The 6,426-nt window shown below is 37.5% G+C and overlaps 1 long non-coding RNA gene across 4 annotated transcripts; it reads right to left on the bottom strand.

Moving 5' to 3' along the window:
- Positions 1 to 2,611: 2,611 nt before the first annotated feature.
- Positions 2,612 to 5,557, bottom strand: LOC127107706 (uncharacterized). Of its 4 annotated transcripts, none has more exons than XR_007795803.1 (7): positions 5,181 to 5,557; positions 5,033 to 5,091; positions 4,241 to 4,418; positions 3,682 to 3,779; positions 3,246 to 3,573; positions 3,080 to 3,158; positions 2,612 to 2,932 (listed from the first exon to the last, which is right to left on the bottom strand). It is a non-coding gene; the product is annotated as an uncharacterized LOC127107706 (long non-coding RNA). The 4 variants fall into 4 exon arrangements; XR_007795802.1 differs by lacking the exon at positions 5,033 to 5,091 and having other exon boundaries at positions 3,246 to 3,315; positions 3,395 to 3,573; XR_007795801.1 differs by lacking the exon at positions 5,033 to 5,091 and having other exon boundaries at positions 3,239 to 3,573.
- Between the last annotated feature and the right edge of the window lie 869 nt (positions 5,558 to 6,426).

Here is a 6,426-nt window from a genome sequence, read left to right as displayed (position 1 = left end):
CCAAGTTTAAGTTTTCATCTGATACAAGTATTGGGATCCATTTGAGTTCATCTGCTACATGGTCTTGATGCAAGTGTTACTTTGAACCTGTGTTTAATGCCTTATTTTGAGCCATTCAAGGAGTATGTCATCTGATACATGGGAGATTAAGAAGAAGATTATGAAGTTGCTTGCTTGGATGTGACTATCTTTATTTGATGCCTTGCTCCTCATCTTGCTATTTGTGTAATGATATTGCTTGATTCCAAAGTCCAAAGAAAAAGTGGGTTTCTATATGACACTCTTGTCTATTGGATTGCATCCCACTGGTCAGATCTTTTCAACTCTTAACTTTTAAATTTCTGCTTAGGATTAGTCTCTTCATCTCCTCCCATTTCTTAAATTTCAAATCTCTCCCCTCTTTCAAAATTTTCTTTGTTTGTGGTTTTTAAACTTAGACTTTATTGCAAATTAGAAACTTTGGCCTTATGCCATTTCACTTTTTACACTATTTTCTTAATCAAATTTGTAAATGAACTTAACCATGTTGACTTAAAATTTCAAAAGACAAAAAGAACTAACACTCATTCAAACTCTTTTAGGTCTTTTGTGCCTCTTTTAAACTTAAATTTTTGTTAAAAGCAATTCACTCACTTTGAATTTGATACCGCAAACTATGAGGTTTTAATCCCTCATTTTATATTGGTACGTAGGCACAAGTCCGTAGGTCTTGTCAAACACAAAAATATAATCAATGAATTCTTTTCTCATCCCCACACTCTATTTTTCTCAAACATATTTTATACCAAAAACACATACACACATAAAAAGGGCTCCCTATGAATACCTAGGACACTTTGGGTGCTAACACCTTCCCTCTGTGTAACCAACCCCCTTACCTACAATCTCTGAAATTTTATAATGAAACTTGGATGGTCTTCATATCACAAAAATTGGGCAAGGTATGGTCCTTGGAAGTTGACCATCTATCTAAGGCACAAACAAAATGACCTATAATTTGTCACCATAAAAAAATGACTTTCCAAGCAAAATTAGCTCTTGATGCCAACATGAAAGTTATTTGGAATGTGATAAAGAGTAACTTTTCTCTTGTAATAATTTTCATATGACAAAACTTGTAGGAGATAGGTCTAGGGAACTCTAGATTTGACCAGTTGACTTCTCTAGTCAACCTCTTTGAACCAACTTGCAAACTTGAAGTTATTTTGCTCTTTTGGGGCTCATGGAGGATCATATATGCTTGAGATGAAGTAAAATGAAGTATCCCTTGAGATCTTTGACCAATTTGTTGAAGAAACTCACTGAGGAAGTCACACAAGATACCCAGATGAATTAGGGCTTCAAAGACAAACAAGCTTCAATCTCTAGATGAATTCTTGATCAAAGTGACAAATGAAGAACAATGGGATCCATATATAATGCTTAGAACCATGGTAAAACTTTCCTTGATTAATCTCTTGCATTAAGGGGATCCATGACATATGTCTAACCAAACAAACATGCACACATCATGAAAATAAAGCATACATCATGCACCATGCATATCATACTCTCTACCATCAAAGACCTGTTCAACAACAGTGTGATCACCCACTCAAGCAAATTTTTGGATACGTTGGTATTTAATCCTCTTCCACCTCGAATACCTGAAAAGCTGCTACAATTCCTATATTCAGGTTCAAGAAGATTAAATAGGGGCAACTGTTGTACCCCAAAATTTGCCTCCCCATTTTTTTATATACCTTCATCCAATCACTTGGGGACCAGTTTCATACATTAATAACTCATGCATAAGCATCATTCATCCCATTAGGGAATCACCATAGATTCAAAATTCTTGGCTTGTGGAGCTAGGGTTTGCATGTGTAATAACTTGAAAAGTGTGATTTAGACTTTCATCAAAGCATAGGGGAGGTGAAACCTTGATTTCTTGATGGTGGAGGTATGGATTCAACAAGGGGCCACCTAAACAATCCCTAGGGGTCTTCAAAACCCTAACTCTTGATGGTATGATGATGGATCCCATAGAGTTTCCATAGGCCTTGTCTTGGCCATCAAAACCCTAATGAAGGCTCATACACTAGAAGACTTGCTGCTTAAGCATATGGTTTGGTTCAAAGGACTGATTTGAAGGGTAGGCCTCATGGAAACCCTAATCAAGTATGGAATGGTCTTGATGGACTTTGTGGCTTGACTTTCCATTTGGGGACATCCAAAACCCTAACTCCCTCCACCTTCCAGCCATTGATTGATTGGCACCACCTTGATCCTTGTCCCCCATAACCTTTTGTCTTGGCTCAAGCCTGTGGTCCCATAGCTTCCATGCTTGGCTCCACCATTGTCATTTCACTTGATCATTTCAAATACTTGGTCCATGTTGGTTTGTTTTCACCTGGTCATTGGTCTTAAATCCAATCCATCATAACATTGTTTATCTAAACCACTAAAACCTTGGTGGTCATGTCTCTTGATTCATGGATAGTGTTTAATTCAAGCATTAACCTTACTCCAAAAAGTCATAGCTTTGTTCATAAACCATGTTAATAGGTTCATTCCATTTATAAGTCAAGTCATTATCATTTCATTCCAAATTCAAGCATACATGTACAAATAAAAAACAATATGAAAACCACTTTCAATCCATTTTCAATCCAATTCATTCAAAACATATCAAGTTCATTCATTACATAGTCTTAAAATATCCAAAAGTATGAAAAATTACAAAATTAGGAAGGTTGACCAAATGTTGACTTTGGTCAACAGTTGACTTTTTGGTCAACTTTGACCAAAGTCAACCAAAGTCCCCAAAAAACCTAAATTCCCATCTTAAAATCTAATCCATCCTTCCATTGTTTATGCTTGCTTGATTCCATCATGATTTCTTCATTTGCTAGTTTATCTTTGACCAACCATGTTCATGTCCATACCATGCCTACAAAACCAATCAATATCATAACCATACAAACTAACATGTTATGACCATTACAAGTTCAAGGACCCTCACTTAACCACTATCCAAGCTCAAGGCAAAGTTGACATCAAGTAATTACACACACATAAATTGACAGTATTACTTTACCTGCCAGGTTCATGCCAATGTGAACATGTTGCAGAACCACATCCAAACCATTGGAACTGACTGCATAACATGCCCGCACCTGCAGCAACATAGATATGAGTAGGTTAAGTGCAACACACATCAAGCTATCAAGTGATGCACCATGAACCTAGCAGCTACCTCAAACCTGTTTCTAATTCAAGTGGTCTTACAGCAGGAGAAAACATCCTACCAAAATCTTGCCAAAACCTGTAAACCTGCAGCAAAATCCTGCACTGACCAAGGGAGAACCATACCAAAACATGCCATGAATTGAAAATCATACCACAAGCATACCAAGAAACACGAGCAAAAAAGACCAAGTCAGGAATGTGGCATAATCCAAAACCTTACAGAACCATGTCATTACTGTCAAAGCTAGCAGAACATGGAGTAAGTTAGCATTAAAACATGTCACAATGCCCTGAGCATGCCTGCAGCAATGTTCATAAAACCTTTCCAACATCTAGCAGCACCTGAACCAAACCACAAACAACCAATCATTCAGTGGGTAAAACATTCCAAATGTAGGTAATGCAATCACTTCACAGCAAAACAGTTAATAATTAATGCAAGTCATTTACCAAGCAGTTAAATAAACCTACTGCAGAACCATATGAATGCATCCTACTTGCGCCAAAATAATGCCAATTATGCTACACCATAAGCCAAAGAGCCATATCTGCAAGACACAAGTAGATAACACAAACTCATGTCATAAACACTACCAACATAAACCTGATCAAAAAGCCACAACCAATCTACAAACCTAGCTAAGCCATTGCATTAACACAACCTGCCATGATTCTGCAGGCAAAACAACCATGGCAGTAACCTTACACCACACTCATGCAATGCATCATGCTGTCAATATCCTTCATCAACATGAGACAAGGCCATGAGCATGAACATGCAGCATACCAAATGATTAACCTAATTTGATATTACCAATGCAAACCACAAAAATCTTGTATCCAATTTGACATTGCCAGACATTAGCCCAAGGCTAACAAGCTGCAGTAGGCAAGTACAACAAATCCATAACAACTCAGGTTCACTCTTAGTTATAAATGCATCTACAACAAATCCAAGAAAACCAAGCAATGAACACAACCTCAATAAGGGCACAATAGTTCAACTCACCATCTCTTGTTCAATAACTCTGCAGCATGAAGGCGACAATCCATCTTGATCAACCAACCAGCTTGCCTTGTTTTACTTCCATCTGAATGCTAAGCTAGAATTGTCAAGCATCATGCATCAACCAAGATTAGTAACCTGCACCATCATTCTCCATCCATTATGCAGCAATACAACAAACCTGCAGTAGAACACATCACAATACAAACCAATCAACAAACCAAACAAGGCTAGGGCACATTAAAACCAAGCAGGAAATTGACATGACTAGAATCATTCACAGCAAAATTAAGCCTAATTGCAAAGACTCACAAAACTCAACACAAAAGAGGCTAAGCATCATTACTTACAACAAGGCATAATAACAACACTAATCCACAACACAACAATTCCTATGCTAACTAGCAAGTTCAATTGGTGACTTGGAGTGAACCTGTTTCGCAGGTTATCACTCAAGCTTCAGAACCATTCCACTTAAGTTCTAACTTGTATTAGCCAGTCATAAATCATCTAACATTAACTAAGCTAACCAACTGAGTTCATTAACTAACTCCCTAACTAACTGAGTTTGTAATTGACTCAGTGAGTTCAGTCTAACCAATTCCAAAATTAATCTCAACAAACTCCAAGCCAAATCCCAAACCTATTTCTATCCAAACCTAATGCCTATTTAATCATGTCCATCATCATCATTTGGGCACCTTGGCAATCATCACTCTTAACTCCTTGCAATCATTTCTGAACTCTCTCCCTCACCCTCACCACACGCACTTCCTAGAGGCAATTGAAGCTCACCATTAGAGTTTCAAACCTGCGTGTGCTAAAACCTCCTCAAGCTCTCTCACTCTCAAATCCTGAAGAAGAAGAAGAAAAAGAAGAAGAAGGGTTGGAAGTAAAAAGAAGAAGTGACAACGAACTAGAAGCAAAGATTAGAAATCATTACCTGACTTCGGCGAAATCTTCGGCCATGGTGAATTCTTTATTCCTTTGATTTCTTCCAATTCTTGTGCTAAGATGGTAGGATTTTAGGAGGAGAGCCAAATCCCCAACCCCAGGGGCTTGGAATCAGCGTTTCCAGGATGTAATTTAGGTTTAGGTGGCTTGGATTCTTTATGCATTTGGTTTCGGTTAGGATCTTAGGATAATCATTTCTCAAAATCGACGACGGATTAGGGTAGAATGTGTTTGGAGGATTTTTTTGGTGGCTCCAATTCATGTTTTGGTAGCCACCGCCGCCGGGCGCGATGGCCGGTGCAGTGGCCCACAATGGAGTTCATTGCAATTGAGTCAGGACAGCCAGATGAAAAGAGAGCTTGTTTTGCTGTGTGCAAAGGTGTTGACTAAGGTCATGTTAACACTCCCTTTTGGGCTATTTCATGAATGGGCCCATTGCATTCAAGTCTGTTGGAATTGGATCTCACCCCTCCTTTCCTCTATTCGTACCCCCCACTGGATTCAGGTTTAGGTTTTGAGCTTGGAATTGTAAGCCCACACGAAGAAGCTTTCACACCACTGGATTCGGTTATGCACCCCCTGGCTCGAAGTATAATTCCCATGGGCTTTTCAGCCAAGGCCTAACGCCGGTTTGACTATCCCAACCATTTTTCAGGGCCTAAAACCCTAGGCCCATTCCACCTTTTAAATTGCATTTTAGTTACCTTTTTTTTCATATCATTTTTGTCATTTGTTTTTTTATATTTTTTAATTAGGAATTAATTAGGCTAATTTTGATTAGGTTTTAATTAGGCTTTAGAATGTTAATTAGAATTAAGAATTTAATATAGTTAGTTTAAATTAGATTTTCAATAGTAGGTTAAAACCAAGCTTTAGGTTTTAATCGATTTTAGGCTATAGTTAGATTTTAATTAGAAGTTAATTGATGCTAATAATTGAGATACTTTTGAAAAAGGACAATTTTTCCCTTTAAGAGTAATTTTGGGCATTTTATCCATATAATCACATGCTCCCTTAGGATTTTTAACCCAAATTTTGTTATCAATTTTGATTAACATTAACATGCTCCCCTAGGATTTTTAACATAGAATTGTAATCAATCATAACATGATCCCTTAGAATGGTTTGTTCATTTCTAACCTTTAGATCAGGATTAACCTAATTTCTCAAATCATTTTAAGCCCTCCGATTCAAATTGATCAAAAGCAATTTTGATCAATTAAATCCTTTGAACT

The sequence above is a fragment of the Lathyrus oleraceus genome, chromosome 7 (genome assembly GCF_024323335.1).
Source record: "Lathyrus oleraceus cultivar Zhongwan6 chromosome 7, CAAS_Psat_ZW6_1.0, whole genome shotgun sequence".
Classification (NCBI taxonomy): domain Eukaryota; kingdom Viridiplantae; phylum Streptophyta; class Magnoliopsida; order Fabales; family Fabaceae; genus Lathyrus; species Lathyrus oleraceus.
This window is presented reverse-complemented; position numbering and strand designations above follow the sequence as displayed.